The sequence below is a fragment of the Emydura macquarii genome, unplaced genomic scaffold, assembly GCF_026122565.2.
Source record: "Emydura macquarii macquarii isolate MOO-44397 ecotype Brisbane River unplaced genomic scaffold, CSIRO-AGI_Emac_v2 contig_1551, whole genome shotgun sequence".
Taxonomy (NCBI): Eukaryota; Metazoa; Chordata; order Testudines; family Chelidae; genus Emydura; species Emydura macquarii.
In genome coordinates, this window is record NW_027131688.1 from 14,727,277 (window position 1) to 14,747,360 (window position 20,084).

The 20,084-nt window shown below is 41.8% G+C and overlaps 1 long non-coding RNA gene across 1 annotated transcript; it reads right to left on the reverse strand.

Moving 5' to 3' along the window:
- Positions 1-36: 36 nt before the first annotated feature.
- Positions 37-18,997, reverse strand: LOC137157570 (uncharacterized). The gene is made up of 3 exons (XR_010921148.1): positions 18,901-18,997; positions 18,251-18,314; positions 37-823 (listed from the first exon to the last, which is right to left on the reverse strand). It is a non-coding gene; the product is annotated as an uncharacterized lncRNA (long non-coding RNA).
- Positions 18,998-20,084: the final 1,087 nt, after the last annotated feature.

Here is a 20,084-nt window from a genome sequence, read left to right on the forward strand (position 1 = left end):
AGCAGACAAGGGCAGCCTCCCTGGGCCACCTCTGCCGCGGCGAGCCCCGGGCTGCGGGAGGCAGCGTCCGTCCGCCCGCCTCCAGCGCCGAGGGATCGGTCGGTCCGGACCGGCTCGCACAGCGCATGGCTGCTGCTGGGCGCCGGGCAGGGGGTTTCCCTCGCGGAGCCGGGGCTGCGGCGCGCGACTTGGGCACGGGCGAGGGTGTGCGCGGCGGTGGGGCCCATCCCACAGCGGGGGCTCAGCGAGCCCGCGGGAGACCCGCCCCCGGAGACAGCGCCCGCTCCCTTCCCGGGCTGGCCCGTGGACAGGGCCCTAGGATCACAGCCACCCCTCCGGCCCCGTGACAGGACTATGGGGGGGGGGGGGGACCTACAGACTGGTTTACCGGCGCCCCAGAGCTCCCCTGGGATGGGCTATTCCCGTCTCTCCCCCGCCCCCTCTGCAAGAAGGAGCCCACAAACCCTCCTGGCCTAGGGGTTATAATTCCTCCCCCTCCCCGCCGCAGGGGAGGTTTAAACTCCCCCAGGCTGATCAGAAACCACGCTCCAGGGAAGAAGTTGCCCCCAGCCAAGAAAAAGTCTAGCTCTCCCCGCGTCGATGGGCAGTGTCAGTTTTCTCCCATGCACGCACACACACGTTGGCAGCCATCCAGGCCTGGCTGAGCTGAGTGTGCCCCAGATGGAGAGAGGAGGTCTTGCTCCAAAACCATCATGGACAGAAACAGTGGATGCTGTCTGATGACTAAACCTGGCTGGCGCTACTCCCTGCGATCAGCCTGCTCCTGCCACGTGGATGGGGGGCTGCACAGATGTACTTGGCCCTGGAGGGAGGAAAGGAGAGGGTCAGGAGCTGGCTGCAGGCAGAGGAAAGGAAAATAGGGTTGCCAACCCTCCAGGATTGTCCTGAAGTCTCTAGGCATTAAAGATTAATCTTTAATTAGAGATGGTCCTGTGATGAAACCTCCAGGAATGTGTCCCACCTCCAGGAATATGGCAACTCTAAGAAAGGAGAGCTGAGGATGGAGGGCAGGGCAGGACAGGACACCTTCTCCCCCCTATCCTCCCCCCCCCCCACCACCACCACCATCACCTCATCAGATGGGCCGTTCCCAGCAAGTCTTGCACCGCCAAAGAGGTTGCTGGCCCTGCACCCAGATTTTCCCATCCACATACTATAGCCCCTTGTTAGTGAATCGTAGAACATGGCAAACAGCCTGATTTAACTGCCCACTTGTTATTCGGTAAGGCTCCTCATCAGTATTGGGTTTGGGCAGCACCTATGCCACGCTTAGGAGGCCTTTGCTTCCTGCTCCTGAGGGTGGCGCTCTTTAAATGGCAGTTGTATAAGCCCCCCCCCATGCCCGTTTGGAAAGGGAGATGGGCATTGGTTTTATACCCCAAATCCGAGCAGGCTGGCGCAGGGTTATAAGTGAGGGGGGAAGTCCTCCACATGAGGCCATGGGCGTGGCTCTCAGCTGCAGCCAAAATGCACGGAGCAGGAGTAAAGGGCTGTATGCAAGGGTAGAGTAAAGCATCAGCTTTACACTGGGGTGATTCCTATCCACTCATCCCATGCCAATTAAACTGGCTTCATGGCCAGGTTCTGGCAGCAGTATGGCACAGACCAGTTGCCCCACCCCAGAAAATCTGGCCTTAAATATCTACTGCATGTGGGTTTTTTAAATGTCCTATTTTATCACGGAGAAGCAGCTCCCAGCCTATCACTACTTTCTGTATAAATCACTAAAAACAGTGCTCCAGATATCTCTACAGCATTAAAGTAATAAACCCAATAACCACAACTACAAGACTTGTGCTAACATTAATTTGTGATGACTTACAGTTACAGTCTGGGAGCCCAGCAGCTCCCCATCAGAACTGGGGCCTTGGTGGGCTAGGAATTGTACAAAGAATGCTAGACTGCTGGTGCCTGCCCAGACAGTTTACAATCGACAAGAAGACAAGCAAGATATAAAAGGTGGGAGGAGAAGCAGACTCACATACAAACCATTTTTATGTTCACACATTAATTTTTATAATTACATAAAGTATCAACTTTCTTCACTGTCTACCAGTGTCCTGCCCCAACTGGTCCTTAGTCTAGCCATTAAAAGTTGGATGATACCTTGCAGGTGTTATGGCAGAATTGAGTCCAGATTATAAATGCCTTAGGGCAGGTATTGTGTCATACAATTTTTGTACAGCACCTAGCACAACAAGTGCTGACTGAGGCATCTAAGCACTATTCCAACACAAATAATAAAAAATAATGCAGTACTGTCGACTCCAAATATTCAAAAATGATGAGTCATGCACCTGCAATCACACAATTAGCTTAAAAATCATAAAATTTAAACAAATAATATCTGGGGTTCTTTCTGTTTTTGAGCCTCTAGGGTGCAAGGGAATGGCATTTTCATGCTTTACTCTGCAACCATGAGCGCTAGAAACATACTTTTATAAATGAAAGCTGATATTCTGATGTAGTCACGTAACCCCATGAGCTGGGGCTTTAAGAAAAAACACCAATAATCATAAGATAAAATCACAAAAGCTGCCAACAATTCTGTGACATGTAGAAATATTTTAGCATAAAGTGTAAAATTGGCCACAGGTGAGTGGTTATGCATAAAGAGAGGGAGGCAGCTGGGACAGAGATGTCTCCGCCAACTACAACCCCTTCATTTTATTCTGGTATCCAACACTACTTTCTCTCTTCTCTCCTATATCAGAGCCCCAAAGGGTCCTTGTGGTGAGAGAATGCACATTGATTGCTGTGCATGCTTTTCTATTCTCTTGACCAATTCCAGTGTCTCCCTCCAGCTTGATAATAAATTACATAGTAATTCTGACAATAACTTGTAAAGGTATGGAGAATAAAATCCTGTGAATTTATTCTGGAAGAAAGCTGTATGTCTATTGTTTCTGTTTATGCTATTTTTTAAAAACCGTTTCAGACTATAGGATCACAGAAAGAAATGAAAGATAGAGAAGAACTATTAGGTCCTCTAGCCCATCTCTGCCAGTAGAGGAGGGTACTTTACAGAATATTCTCAAGTGTTTAGCCCATTCTCACTCTAACTGACTCACATGCTAGTGCCTCCCTTTAGGAGATTATTCCACAGCAAACACTGTGTTTATAATCAGAATTTTTTCAATTTTCTGCCACTTAGGTCCTGATCCAGGACCTAACTAAACCAAACTAAAGCCAATTGAACTTCTAATGTGCTTAAGTCCTCTGCCATATTCAGGACCTTTTCCTGCCAAAACCCATAAATCTACTATTTAGAGGCCCAAGTTTCCTGTTGATACACGCAGCAGCCTGATAGATAGTTATCTGGACTACTGAAAATCCAAGGCCAGGTTCTGTTCTCATTTACAGTAATGCAAATTTTGAGTAGCTACAATGAATTCAGTGGAATCACGTCAACATAAAACTGGTACAGGAAGAGAATCAGGCCCAAAATGTCAAACCTTTAGTGAACTATCTCCTCAAAAAAGATCTGAAATGTTCAGGGGAATGCCAGGAATGATTTTTTTAACAGCTGCCCCCAATGAACTGACTTCTAGTAATTGGCATGTAGAGTATCCATGGCTGTTTCTTTAAGGAGGTGTCCATGGCCCTTTCAGTCCATCCAGGCATCACCAAACAAGCTGACCTATCTGGATAATATTTCTAATTACTCAGCATCCAGCCTAATCTGACCCAATCTGGTTTCTTTTATGTATTTTTCTCTATTTTCCCTCCTCATTTCTGAAAAACAAAACCAACTCTTTGAATTTTGGATCCAAACCCTTGCTTGCTTTTCCTTTCTGCTTATATTTACTTCACTTTTCCTCAACATTTTAAAAATGGCAATTTAGTCCAACACTCAGCCCATCTGCTATGCTTCAGGCATCCAACTCTGAATACCACATTTTTTAAAAAGTAGTTCTACCACTCTGGTTTCAGCAGCACTAATTGGACTGTAGATTTTTGAGAGGAGCAGGCTCCAGGGATAAATCCTTAAATGTCACCACTGTCTAGAAGGACAGGAAGAGTACAGTGTCCTTCCTTCAAACATTTAACTAAGGTGCCAGAAGGTGCTCTGGAGGGCACTTCATTTCTGTCCTGAATTGCTCAATAAGTCTAAAGATAGCCTTGAAAAGAAAAGGTCTGATGTGAAAATGAGCAAATAGCGAATGGCAAAGGAGACTCTTGTCATCTTGTGGGGATCTTCAAATTATACTTGGTTGTTAGCTGGAAACAGAGTGTCAAACTAGCAAGCAGTGAGCTGTCACATAGATTTGAGATTGGTGTAATCTGAAAAGAGCCTGCTAACCATTTTCCTTCCTAGTCAAAAATGTCCCTCTCAACTGTCTGTTCTTAAGTGGGACAGAAAATGCATTTGGGTTCCAAATATGCTATCCTGCCATAAAAATGCTAATCGAAATCATGCCCTTGAATTTGTTCATGTAGCACCACTTAAAATCCTGTGGTTCAGGGAATCATGTATTTTACAAATAAATACAATAATTCTAATTGAAGGGAAAAAATGTCAATTTCAAAATTATTCTTTTTTTAAATCAAATACTTCCAAAAGGAAGAAATCAAAAAATTAGAACATTTAAGTACTGGAGTGGAAGAGTAATGTATTATTATTACTGTATTACCATAGCACCGAGACACCCTAGTGATAGACCAGGACCGCATTGTGCGAGTCAGAGTACAAACACAGAACAAAGATGGTCCCTGTCTCAGGAGCTCACAATTTAAGTATAAGACTAGAGACAATACATGGATAAAGACAGACAAATGAAGGGGCACAATTCCTTCCTCGTGCCTCTCTTCCTCCACCACTTCACTTCCTCTAACTTGAAATTTCTTTAAATTACCATTACTAGGACATGTGCGCAGATCTCAGCACTCCCCTTCAGTGATATTTCCATAAACACCCTTCCCCACATCAGTCAAGTAATAGGGAGATATTCTCAGCTGGTGTAGATTTATGCAGCTTCACTGAAGTCAATTTATACCAGCTGAGAATCTGGCCTTTAATATCTATACCATATTAGAAAGGGTTATTTACTGTGGAGACTATTTACTATTTTGGCACTGCATCCAATACAGTTAGAGACCCCATGGACAAAAAGACTGGGTATAGTCTTCCATTTACCATAAACATCAGTTAACAGAAAGATGTACATTTTCAGCCAGCTTCAGGCCAGACTCAATTTTTTTTATGTCACCTTTGGTAGGAAACCCCATTCATTCAAGCAATCTGCTTAATTATTTTCTATATAATTACCGTATGAGTTAAAAAATGATCTGATTTTGGCACAAATTCATTCTGCTAGGAGAGGAGGAAACCAAGGGATACACATAGCCATCATAATATAGCTCATAAGATATTTCTTGATTTGTTCCACAAATGAGTTCTCAGTCATTATATAAGAAGAGCTTTTTAATCTATTCATAATTTTGCCTTTGCTTTCAATGTTTATATGTAACAAAGTGAACCATGTTCCTCTGGAGCTGTCTGGGCACCAGGCAGGAACCACCCACGTAAATATAAAAATATTTTTATGTATGCAAAACTGAGAGGTGAGATGCACTTAGCATTGCTCAGAGCTGATCTACATTGCAGCTGCACCCTTTGAGCCTGGAGTGCGCAGACCTTTCAATTGTAAAACTCATCTGAGGGGCCACAGAAGTTTCTTTACAAAGACAAGCAAAAGCCCTACATAAAGTGATAGCTGACAGCAGCAATAGCACAAAGACAAATATTAGGCCTTATTCTGCATTCCTATACATCCAAAACTGTTATTAGGCCAGATCCTCAGCTGGTGAAAAATCAGCATTGATTTCAGCAAAGTTATTCAGTTTACACCAGCTTAGGATCTGACTCATTGACTTCAAATGGGGAGTTTTTCTGTGCTAAGATTGCTCCCCCTTTATACAGAGTCTGCAGACGGGTAGTTCTGAGTCAGTTGATGACAAAGAAGAGGGAGCCTCCTGCTGGAGCAACAGAACAGGAAATGGCAAATTCTGCTTCCTTTTGCTGCTCAGTGACTAAAGGATTGTGGTGAATCTCTTTTTGACCTCACTGTGGTATTAGCATTTCCTCTCCATTTTAATGCAGCGAGGAACAGGATTGATTGATAGGTCTTTGATGGTAGCAAGCAAAACGGGGTGAACTACAACATGAGCTCTCTCTCTTTCCAGAGATTTAATATAAGGGTAATCTTGAGGCTACATATTAAGATTAAGCGGATGGTGTCTAGATCTGGTCTGAGCCTGAGAACCTGTCTTGCGGAGGAGAGAATGGGTGCAGTGTAGTGCATGCTATCTGAAGAGCTCGTAGAATTGTTTAAAAAAAAAAGTATATTTCATGAACATTTTTGAAATACAGTATTTATTTTATTTGAAATATTTCATGAATATTTTTGGTTTTCTAGAAAAAAATTCCTTTTTTTTTTTAATTTCAGAAAAAAATAATTTCATTTCAGTGAAAAAATACCATTTTTTTTTGTCTTTTTTAAAAAAAACCTTTTTCCCCCCTAGAAGGGGGAGAAGGGGATAAAAATGGAACAAAAAGTGGGATGCATCTTTTCCTTACCCAAACAAAACCATTTCCAATAATTCTAAAATGTTGGTTTTGGTTTAAAATACACACACACACACACACACACACACACACACACACACACACACACACACACCCCCCCCCAAACCACATTTTTGGTCAGACAAAAACTTTGATGAAAAAATGTCAGCCAGCTCTTAGTGCTAGTAAGTTTGTTGGCATATCAATAACACCCCTTACTGTTGCTTTTATGATGTTAAATTTGTGGCATGCTACAAGTTTGTGATGGTCAGACTGTGATGACAGATTCCTAGATGATGACAGATTATTATGACATCACAATGATGAGAGTCTAGGGCTGTGCGCCAGGCATTGCTGTGATGAATCTCTGATCTCGTTGTGTTACATAATTAAAGCCAGATGAATGGGGGTGACAGGTCCTTCCCTCTAGCCTGTTTAGTTGTGAACAACAAAAAATAGCAGATATTACATACAAAACACTGCATTCGAAAATGTTCAGGTTGCAAAGACAAGAACTCAGGGTTAGAAAATGCTAGAATTAAGGTTGCCCATGCACAGTTCATCCAGCGCTGAATGGTGCTCACTGACTGGGTAGCTAGTTAATAGTTCTTTTTTACACTTATTCAATGTGTGGCCTCATGCCATATTCACTGCACACCATTCAGACCCTGCACTGAGCATAGCATTATTCATTTCCTCATGGGCTTTTCTACAGCACTCATCACCATAATATCTGAAGGCTTCATAGACGTTAGTGAACTTTGTCTTCTCACCACCCCTGTGAGATAGGGAGATATTATTATCCCCATTTTGCTGGCCCAGAGCAATCAAGATAAAAAGTGTCCAGTAATTTTGGGTGCCCAACTTGAGACACCTAGGGCCTGGTTTCAGCATACTTATCATTTTGGTATGTTCAATGCCCATAGACTTCAGTTGCAGCTGTGAGAGCTCAGCACATCTGAGGCAGGGATTCTACAGACAACAGTGACCTTCACTACACAACCCTGATTAATTCCTTGAGCACCATCCAGCCAGTGCACTGAATAAGGCAAGATCCTGTGCAAAAATATGCGATCATGTAATTAAAGTCTATATGGTAATGCATGCACACAAGGGGGCTGAATTAGGGTGGCACAGGCAACGTTAATATTGGCATTCCTTAACTTTTGAGTGCCTGAATTTACAACCTTATCTATCTTCGATGTAGTTATTTTGGACATAATATGCCCTATAGTTTTAGAAGAGCCTTTCCAATTTTATTGGGACTATATTTCATACCCTCTGTCAGTAAAGCCAGATGTTTTAATTATTAGTCCAACTGTGCAGGACTCAGAGACCCATAAAAGTCTCTAAAATTACCTAAAATAGCTTTTATATATGCATAAAGGAGTCTCAACCTTAAAAATTCATTATCAAGGTGCCTTCTAGGGCTGGAAGCATGACTCCAATGCAAAGCTTCAATTAACTTTGGATCAGGCCCCGTCCCACTGGAAAGATGGGAATCCCCCTATTTCCAATGGCATAAAGCTCCCATTTCCATCCCTACAAGGCAATGAAATAGCAGATAATGATGCTGTGTCATATTTATGGTTAGAAAAACACTACTGGGGCAGGAGTGAAACTTTCCCATCCTGGGATGTGGGACTTTGGGAGGAAATTCCATATTTGGTGAGAAGAGGAGGAAATATTCTCTGCAAGGTTGATTTTTTACCATAGGGTGGCTGGTTAAAGCTGCTCTGGGATAGGAATATTAAGAACTAAAACAGAATAGCTCAGATCTGAGCCCAGAGAGACGAATTATTGGTCAAAAGGCATCTGAGAGTCAAAGGTGCATGATGAATTAATTGTATGGCTCTGCAGTTTGCAACATGCATGTCATCTCCTTATGTATAATATATACATACTGTAACTTTCCTACACACATAATACATAAAATAATACAGATTTTGCAGAGATACACATTGGTCAATGTGCAACAGATTGAAATGATTCAGTACCTGAAATAAGAAGGGAAAGATAACTCCACTATAAGGAGACCAAATATCAGCAATGAAATTTATCAGAGGTCTCTAATTAGGGTGACCAGCTGTCCCGATTTTATAGGGACAGTCCTGATATTCAAGGCTTTTTCTTAGATAGATGCCCTATAGCCCCCCATCCCCTGTCCCAATTTTTCACACTGGCTAGCTGGTCACCCTATCTCTAACTGACCTATTGGGACTTCCCATAGCAACATTTCTTCCTGAGAAATAGGTGCTTGAAATCGGTTACTTTTATTGTTAGCTTTAAAAGACTTGAGTTACCAAGTTAAACTCACCAGTCTGTTTTTCTTGGCTTTATGAAATTAGAGAAAAACATTTTTATCCGCAAACAGGTAATGCCTGGAACAACAATCATGTTACATGCGATTGCAAGGAATTCACATGATCCGAAGCCATATTCTATTCAGATTTATTTCTGCCAATAGCTGAATCAGCTCAGAAAAGAATGATAACTGGCAGTGATCTACAGTTGCTATCTTACAGGAGGCACGCTATGTGCCAAGAGTACTCTGCAGCTAAAATGCCTAAAATAAGCATCTTCTCTTCCACTGGGCACTTTTGACAAATAGGGCCCAATCCTGCACACTCTTACACACATACGTAAGACATGTGTGTGAGGATGTGCAAGACTGGGCCCTATTTGTCAAAAAATAATTCTTACTTATGTGAGTAGCCCTATTAAAGTCTATTCACAGGAGTAAAAACGGTAAGGGTTTGCAAGATCCGGCCCTTTGTGGGACCAATCCTTCAGCCACAGTACATACAAAACTTCCTTTCAGTTTAGTAGGAGTTATATATACAGTAACTTAGAATCAGGAATGAAATTAATGTTTGTGGCTGTGGGAGGGCAGAATGACTTTCCAAACCTATTGCTCTACAGAAAATGTTAATGGTCACAACAATCTTAATACAAAGAACGTTAAGTGGCGTTATTTTTGTAAGAACTACGAAGAATCACTAAATCCCCTGAAAAAGACTCCATTTTTGCAGATGGAATATTTTAATGTATCGTACTTCACAGCACCGCTAAGGGACTTAGGGCCATTTTTTCAAGGGTATTTAGGTGCCTATGGATGCACACGGGCACCTACTGAGATTTACTGCCAATGTCTCACCAAGTCCCTTAAATGGGGAGGGGAAATGGTTTAGGCCACAGATTTAGGAGAAGGTGATGATTTCTGAAAAGGTTTTACAAAATGGACCAAACGGGGAAGTTAAGGAAGAACTGGTCATTTTCAAGAGTGTAAATCTAAACTAGAATTCAATGGGGCAAAATGTGCAACGTGAGTCAGGTATCAGTCTCTGACCCACATGTGGGGGAGGGCAGCAGGGAATGCAGTGATGTCCTTGACAGGAGAGGCGTCTTGCACAACTGACATCACAGAGACCAGTAAGGACAGGGCTGGAGCAAAGGGGAGGAATAAATGGTCAGTTTTCAGAATGGAGAGAGGTAAATAGTGGTGTCCCCCAGGGGCCTGAACTGAGACCAGTACTGTTCAATATATTCATAATGGTCTGGAAAATGAGGTAAATGGTGACGTGGCAAAATTTGCAGACGATACAAAACTATTCAAGATAGTTAAGTCCAAAGCAGACTGTGAAGAGCTACAAAGGGATCTCACAAAACTGGGTGACGGGACAACAAAATGGCAGATGAAATTCAATGTTGATAAATGTAAAGTAATGCACATTGGAAAACATAATCCCAACTATACATATAAAATGATGAGGTCTAAATTAGCTGTTACCCCTCAAGCAAGAGATCTTGGAGTCATTGTGGGTAGTTCTCTGAAAACATCCACTCAAAGTGCAGCAGCAGTCAAAAAAGCTAACAGAATGTTGGGAATCATTAGGAAAGGGATAGATAATAAGACAAAAAATATCATGTTGCCTCTTTATAAATCCATGGTATGCCCACATCTTTAATACTGTGTGCAGATCTGGCTACCCCATCTCAAAAAAGATATACTGGAATTGGAAAAGGTATAGAAAAGGGCAACAAAATTGATTAGGTTATGGAACAGCCTCCATATGAGGAGAGATTAATAAGACTGGGACTTTTCAGCTTGGAAAAGAGAGGACGAAGGGGAGATATAATAGAGGTCTATAAAATTGTGAATGGTGTGGAGAGAAAAGTGTTATTGACTCCTCATAACACAAGAACTAGGGGTCATCAAATGAAATTAATAGGCAGCAGGCTTAAAATGAACAAAAGGAAGTATTTCTTCACAGAATGCACAGTCAACCTGTGGAACTCCTTGCCAGAGGATGTTGTGAAGGCCAAGACTATAACAGAATTAAAAAAAAGAACTAGATAAGTTCATGGATGATAAGTCTATCAGTGGCTATTAGCCAGGATAGGCAGGGATTGCTCTTTGCCAGAAACTGGGAATAGACAATGGGATGGATCACTTGATGATTACCTGTTCCGTTCATTTCCTCTAAAGCACCTGGGCATTGGCCACTGTCAGAAGACAAGATACTGGGCTAGATGGACCATTGGGCTGACCCAGTATGACCGTTCTTATGAATTAAGCCAGCCCGGGGCCCTAGACATACCATGATATGGTCTGTGGCCCTGCCCTCACACTGGTGATGCTGTCTCCTACTAGGAGTGGTGATGGTATGTTGCCTCGCCCCATCAGTGCTCTTCCTGCCACACACAGAGCCTTCTGCTTGGCAGAGCCATCCATAGCAGGGGGTCTTGGAGTTAACAACTGCCCCCACAATTGAAAGGAATGGGGCAGTTTACTCCTTCAGAACTATTGTTTCAGGGTCCCTGCAGACATCTCTGTGTTGGTTACACTCTGGTCACATTTGCAAGCTTTTCTTCACAATTATGAGTGCAAGAGACATTTTTAAAAAATGACAGCTGAGATTCTGACTCTGCAATCACGTGGCTCCAGGAGGTTTAGCGCGTCTAGCCCTTACTTTGGCCCTGAGTAGAAAAGCTGCTCCCTGACCCAGCAGAAAGCACTTCTGATAGGCAGACAGGAAAACCCGGGTGGAAAGAAAAAGCAGCTCTGGTTGCTGCTCAAAGCTGAGTATACTGCAAGTCAGCCTGGGTCAGTCAATCTCTTGATTTCTTTTCCCAGAGTAGTTACCAGCCTCAAGGCCTGGTCTACTTACCTTCAAATTCAGCAGCAGTCGACAGGAATTACGCAAGTTACGCAGAGTAGTTGACTTCACAATTCCTCTTCTTATGTGGTGTCTTCACTGCGCTGCGCCACTTGAGGGGGTGGTTTTAACAAGTGGACTTTTGGATCAATTGAGCAGGTCTTCACTGACGGCTCAATCGATCCGGGTGGATCGATCTAACGGCAGCAAATTTGCCGGCGTCAGTGAAGACGTACCCTCAGAAATTAATTGTCTCTCTCTTTCTGTGTGTGAGAGCCATGCCTAGGTGCTGAAACCTCCCCTCAGACTAAAAGGAGATAAGAAAAATGCTTTTTAACTAGATTCACTGGGTTTTAGCAATACATGAATGCATGGGAGACATACTGAAAACTTTCAACCATCTTGACAACTCAGGATAGTGTAAACTGATGACATGAGTTTGTACGGGAAAATTCTATACTTTAAAGTGTTTCTCTGGTTTTTTACTTTAAAAAGCAGAGAGACCATTTACACGACTGTGACAAGATTAGCGGTAAAGCATTTCCTATGTTTAGATGTAAAGTGTTGCAATGAGGGTGATGCGGTTCAGAATGAGATGGGTCTTCAATTCTAAACCCGTTTACATTTGCTTAAAAACTTTCTCAAAAATTGCCTTTGAGTATAAAACTACTTATGAGCTCAGCTCAGAAGTGAATGATCGGATGATTTAGTTAGGGCTGGTCCTGCTTTGAGCAGGGGGTTGGACTAGAGGACCTCTTGAGGTCCCTTCCAACCCTAATTTTCTCTGATGCTATGAATTTTTTAATGAAAATTTCCATAAAGCCATTAAGCAAGGTGTTAAATTATACATTTAAATAGACTCAATAATATTTGTATTACAGTAAAATCTAGAAGCCACCCCCTTCCAAGCACTGTACAGACACATATTATAAGAGAATCAGTGTGTGGGAGAAAGAAATTATTTTGCAGATAGGAAACTGAGGCACAAAGAGGATAAGATCTAAGGGCACACATGAAGCCTCTACCAACTCCAATAATTGAACAAAGCTCTCCTGAGTTCCAGTCCAATGCCTTATCCACCAAGCCATCCTTCCTTTCTCTGCTCTTATCTGAATAACACCAGCTGCAGGTCAAGAGCAAACGTTGTTATTGTGCTGTTTTTCAACAGAGACAGATTTAAGATGGATGCTGCCATCCTCTAATTTTAAAGTAGGGTACTCCCATTCTGTGTAAGACCACCCAAGAACTCTAATACATAACAGAGGGCTGAAGGTATAGCATGTTACAGGATCGATGAACACTGTTCCTGCTCAAATCCCACTCTTCCATTTAACTCTGGCTACAATACACTGAATAGCCCCACCCATGTCCCCAACTCCCAAGGCGAAACCTGTAAAGACAACAGAGCAGAGACTTTATAGCAAATGTCTAATTTAGCAAAGCATTTTTGCGCCACTGAAGATGCCTCATCTGAACCCAATGGCGCCATGAAATATGCAGAAATAAGCCCTGCAAATTTAGAGCTGGAGACAGACTGGGTCCCATCTGGCTGACAGTGAAGTCTGTGTGAGTTTTGACATTCACTTCATTGGGAGCAGGAGCCGGACCTTTGTCAGCATGTTTAAAATATTAAATCAGCAGAAAAATTAAGAGCCTTAACTCTGAATTACCTCTCAAATGCAATTAAAATTTCAACCTCACCACCACGCTGACAAGTTTCTTGCATTAAATATTATTAGGTTTTGTTGCCGGCGATGCAGAAAATTTGTAACAAAGACACAGAAACTCCTGATACTTGATCTTTATGTAATGAGTAATGCTACTGCCGCTGCTGCTATTCCAAAGCTTCTTTAGAATGCAGTAGTGTCCTGACTTCTACATGACTAATTGATAACTTGGAAAGTGTCCCTAATCTGCTGTTCTGTTGGTTAAATAACATAAGTTTCTATTATGTAAAAGCTGATCCAGTAGAAATATAGCTTTTTGAAATACAGTTTGGATGAGGCTAATACTGAAAAAGCAAAGCATGCATTAACGTTTACTTCATGTACAGTGAAGTTGTTATTTTTGTAGTATGCCAGCGCTTTGATCAGTAGATTCATCAGGAAAGTTCCAAAACTTTTTCCATGATGATCAAGTTGTTTGCACTGGGACTGCATACATGCCAGATAAGTGATTCAGTAAAATAAATTTAGATTTTACAGCAAACGGCCTTTATATGCATTAGTATCCTGCATTGAACTAGTGTTGCAGTCAATGATTTATTTGTGAATTTCAAGGCACAAAAAGTCTTGCAGCTGCTAATTGCGGTGAGTAGCTTTCCATAAGAGATTAGCAAAATGATACTGCAAAACACAGAAAATATAGATAGAAGAGAGAAGAAACCTCATTCTCTGGCTGGGAATTTAGTGAACATACAGGGTTAGGAAACAGACTTGTTTAGAAGGGGACTTCTGCTGGTTTCCTCCTTACAGAGACCTGTTGCTTGTAGGTTACTGCTTCAGATAGGCCTGGTTTAGATTTTTCAATAAGGAACAGGGTTGTTTAAAAGTTAACTAAACCAAGTTTTCAAATTATAATGCTCTGTTGCATTACTCAAACGATTACAAAGCTCTAACACTGTCTGGAATTTACTGTAAACAGTCATTGTTAGAGGGGTAGTCTAATATACATGAAGATATAAAGAGAGATTTGAGTAAGTGACCATGAAACAACTACATTTTAGCCCAAGAATTAACTGTGCCTTGAAACTCTGAAGTATTTATTTCATTTACCTGTGAAATAGAATCTGCAGGTACAATCAGATGTGTGCTTTATACATCATATAAGTCTGGGCCAGACCGCCATCATATTCAGATACTGCATTTGAGAGTACTTCCAGATAGTTCTCATATGTACAAATATGTTTTCCATGACCTATTAACTCAAAATTGTGAGGCTCTAGGCCTGAATGTAATGCACAAACTGAGACTTTGTGCTGCAGAGCTCATGGGTGAAGGAATGGTCCCGGACTGGCAGCAGAGCCTTCAAGTTCTCACAACTTTGTTCCACCAGCTGGGGGTGGGAAAGAGGGGAGGGAAGAGAAGAATAATTCCTGGCCCACTCTGACACCAAACTCTTAGGTGCAAGGAGCCCCAATGGAACTGGGCTCTGCAGCAACATGGTGGAGTTGTAGAATCCCTGCAAGCGTTGCCTCAATCTTGTTCCCTCACCCATTCGCTGATCATGGAAATGCATTAATACCAGAGTCATGACGACTCCTGGCACCCTGGGAGTGGAGAGAAGATTTGCCCCTATAGAAGCTGTACATTATGTGACATGATCTTCCAAGTTCTGGACCAGGATCCTTTAACCCAATCCACCACCACAGGAACAATTATCCTTGAGAAAGGCCACTGTTAGAAATATCCTGCATCCAGAAATATAACTTCAGGGTGGGAGATGGAGGAAGGAGACAGGGGAGAGGTCATTGATCAAATGTAATTGTTTATTGTCCCTCCATTAAGGCAAATCCTCAGAGAGTGTCATAGTCCATCCCCCCACCCCTATTCCCCTCATTTTTAGGGAGCATCCAGAGAGAGATCTGCTGATTGCAACCTGAAAGTGGGGGAAGAATGGCTAAGATCTTCTGGGGAAGGTTGTCATGGCCTGTTCCAGCAGGATTCCACCTTCTGGTGGACTGTAGATCTTTGACTCTTTTGTGGTTGGATACATAAGCAGCCAGAGGACCTTAAACTTCTATAGATCCACTTACCTTTATTTTTATCCCTTATCAATACCTACTTTATCTTAATTGGTACGTCACTTTTTAGCAAATATTAAAGTTACTCTGTTATTTTAAATAAGTGAGGCAGTTAGGGGTGTATTATGTGCCTTAGGGTGATTTTAGCTCTCCAGATTAGAATGTTGTAGAGATCAAAAGCCAGCTCTCCCTTTGAACATTTACCCTGAGTAAGAGAGTAGGAGTTGGAGTTTGCAGCCTTAATAATCCTCACCATAATAAAGATTATGCTCATTTTCAGAGTTTGCAATATGCCTTATGTTGATGATAGATATTATGATACATGTGTAATCCCTTATTAAAATCATTAAGGGTTAGTAGTATGTAGTTAAATAATAATTGAGACCAAGATAGGTTTGTACAGGTAGTTCTACAATACAGAATATTAAGGAGACTCAATATAGACTTCCCACAAATGCAGCTAGTTTACATTATAACGCACTATTTTAGTCCTGCTATAACTTTTGCTTAGAAACTTGGTTTTCCAGTTTTACTCTGAAGGCACGTTTCAAGGGAATTTGTCAAACTGTTTCTGAATTCCAAGTCATTCAAAAGTCACCCTGATATGAATTTGAATTTCGTGTTGTATTTCTTTGTTACCAGATTGCTAAAAAACATGTTCTAGCTTCACTTTAAAAAAGAAGGTATAATCACACAATTAATTATAATTGTTGTGAATAAATTGGGGCCCAATCGTGCCTTTGTTGATTGGAGTTAGGAGACCAGTCTTGCACTTATTGAGCTTAATGGAAGCATTTGAATCCAGTGGGGGTGGGGGGCGGGGAGTTGAACAGGCAGTAAATAAATATGAGCCTGTTGCCCTCTATTGACAAAAAATAAAGAGTCCTTCTGTATCTTACAACAAAGATCTCTCATTCAAATGATTGTTCAGGAGGTTAATTGGAATTAAGAGCATCTCAAATTGTATCCAGCTGCAGAGAGATTAGAATCCAGAATCACCTGGATACACACACAGTGACCTGCTCTTCAGGTGAGTAGCTGCATTCTGCAGCATCTGAAGCTTCTGTGGTCTTCAAGGATAGCCCAAAGCAGTGTGCATCACAGTAGCCTGCTCTGCAGGAAACAAAGTTGTGGATGATTGTCCTGAGGATCTGAGAGAGAGAATCACTCACAGCCTCATGGCTAGTTATCAGAGCTGGTCAAAAAAGGCATATTATTTTACATTGGGTTGGGGTTTTTTTTGTTTTTTTTGTTTTTCCATAAAAAGTTTTGCTTTTTTCCTGTGACAATTTCAGGTTTTTTCAGTGAAAAAAAACTGAAACCCCCCAAAAATGTTTATTGTCTGGAAAACAGATTGTTTAAAAAAATTTTTTTGGTTTGCATTTAAAATTTTTAGCAAAATAATTTGAATTTTTTTCTAAGAAAAAACCCACAAAAAACACAACCGAAGTGAAAATATTCTGGAGAAAAAAAAGTCATTGTAGTCAAAAATCTATTTTTCATTGAAAAAATGTTTTGATAAAAACATAGCAACCAGCTCTACTAGTCACAGATTGTAGAAATTGCAGTGAGCCACTGCTGTTATCTGAGATTGCAGGAGCAGTCATGGATCCAGTGAGACGCCATACTGTGAGCCATTTTAACAAAAGATAGGCACTCTGCATGTTTTACACAACCAGGCGGCATCACTACCAACATTTAGGGTTGAACCCAGCCAGTTTGCTTTAGCCAGTCGTCATACTCACGGAATATTGAGTGCTGTATTCTTTCTGCATATCTGATTGGACTTCTACCCATGCAAAAAGATACTATTAGCTATGGAAGTTTTATAGAGAACTCAGAACATCTGCAAAGCATTTGTTATTTGTCAGAGCTAAGCAGATCCAACCGAGGATCACAGTTCAAAATTTAAAGAGACAGAGGGATGGATATATAGATTTCTGGCATTTTACCTCAAACACTCAGTTTTGTTTTTTTAAGGCCACATTTCCACTGAAAGGAAAGTACAAAGATCATTTTGAGTGCATGAGACTTTAGAACCTGGGTTGAGTGGAAAAGCAATGCAGAGCTGGTATTTGGCTGACAAGACTGCCACCCAAGTTGTCTCACAGTCTTCCAAATCTCATAAAAATAGGTATTATCCCCATTATACAGATGGGTAAGTTGAGTTACAAAGAGTTTCAGTGACTTGTCCAATGTTACACAGTGAATCAGTGGTAAAGCCAGGAAAAGAACACTCAGTTCCTTGCTCTAGCCACAGACTCTCACTATCATCGGATGTGATCTTGCAGTCTGGTAATTGGGCAAAACCATTCCCACTGACTTCAGGACTAGAACCAGGATATGGAATTTCAGTACCTCTCTCCCGCCATGTGAAAATAAGCCACATTAAATCATGCTATGTTATGCCGAGGAGAAAATATGTGCAAATGTGAAAAGGCAAACATTTGACTTTATAACTACATGTATCTTTTACAGTGAAAATGTGGCTGTGCCTCAGTTTGTCACTTGCTGATAGGATAGCCATCTTGGTGAACCAAAATGCCTTCCAGGAAAAATTAACAAACAAACAAATGGAACAAAAAAGTCTGAAGAAAGCCTCGTCTTCCTTTCAGCCCCAGCTCTTTCCCAAGAGTCTATACATTTTTGCCCATCAGTCTCAATAAGTAAAAAGGAACTTCCTCCCACCTTATGGACTACAAGTCCCAGAATTCCTTTCTTCTGAGCAAAAACCAGGATCAAGGTAGAAATGGAACCTACCTTAACTGGCCAGTGCACCCTGTAGTGTTACACACAATCTGACTACTGGCATCTTTGGCTAGTTCTGTTTAAGGAAGAACATAACATCATTTATGAAATCCAACCAATAATAAAATATTAAGCAATCCTTCAGTTCCAGACCCGTCATGCCAACACATAGGAAAAAAATAAAATCCTGCCACCAGTTCAACCTGCATTTCACACCTTAAATATTACTACTGCATGCTAAATTGTCAATTACAGAAGAGTTTTAGCTTTCAGATATCCACAAAAAGCATAAACGAACAGCATATTAATGGTGTTAATGGACTAATTCTCCATTCCCAGAAGTCTCAACCAACAGGGGATGTATGTTGGCAAGTGGACATTTACCTTAAATAATTACCGTTGTGCACACAAATACTTTACTCCCTTCTTTTGCAAAAATAAGCACACAAATATATAGGCCCATTGAAAACATACCACTGTCTCCTAGATTTAAGTAATTAATTGCACTCACAAATCACTACATTCAAATGTCTGGCAGTTTTGTAATTTAGCCCAGTATACACTCTAACCCTTTCCACTGCAGAAGCTGCAATTACTTTCCTCACAAACAAACCTTACCAATCTTTGGTGTAATGAGGTCTCCATTAAAGAATGCTTCCTACCTTTGTTTCTTAGGTCAGGTATTAGGAAAATCGGGTGCTTTCCCCATCCATGGCAGTGGAAAGGAAATTCTCTGTGTGTATTTCACCCATAGCATCTGTAACAGAGCAGATGGCTTCTCATTCACAGTGTCATCCCTTGCGGGTCCCAAGCTGAGGAAACGGTGAACAGGAGCTGCACATCATATCACCAAAGCCTCACAGGGAATCCAGACTATCGTTAATGCAGCCCCATTAACTTTTCCATGAACCTCTCAATGTCTGAGCAACCCTCTTGAAATGATTCACCCTCTGGCTCTGGAGTCTGTCTCTGACAGGATGGCTCTGATGGAGAAGCATTGTCTGCCACTGCCCCTGCCCAGTTCATAGCTCTGCCCTCCAGGGGATGTGCAAAGCTTAATAGCAGAACCCCACTTCACTACCTCTCCGGAATGATTTAGGGCAAACTCCACAAGGATACTCATCTGGCGTTCACCTTCATCCTCAGTCCTGCCAGTAGCATTGTTGCAAGAAGGGGATAATCCTGTCCACTGTCTGGAAATTGCTGGCAAACATTGACTTTTCATTGACATCCACTGGCCCTCAGTCACCGAGTCCCTTATCTTCCACATGAGATGTCAGCACCAACCCCCCCCTCCCCCCCGTCCTTAGCACAGAGTTGTCTCTCTCAGGGTGCTTGCCTAATTCCTCCAAGCTAAATTCCCCTTAGCTGCAATTGACAAAGTATTTTCCCTCACTTCTGAACCCTAGCAATGGCTGTCCTGGTACTATTACAATGGCTGCCAAGTTCCACTGAAGAGAAGACCATCACTGTTTTTGTGCTGGGTGAATGAAATGAACCCTACACCTACATAATTTGTCATTCTTTACAGCACCTTGAAGCTTATAAAAGGTCTGAAGTCCATGTATAAATTAGAGCAGATGATAATGAACACTTTTTACCTTGCAGTGTGTGAAGCATGTGAACTGTGTGTGAAATGCAGTGTGACTTTGGGGTCATACACTGTACACAAACAATGATGATCCTTCAAAAAATGCTTCAGAAACTGTTTTAGCTTGTAGTAAAAGAGTGCAAGATGTTCTGCTGAGTGGAAGCCCATTTTACAGATGGCTAAACTGAAGACCAGAAATTGAGTGATTTGGGCAAACTCAGAGCCAGGAATAGAACCCAAACACTCCCCATTGCC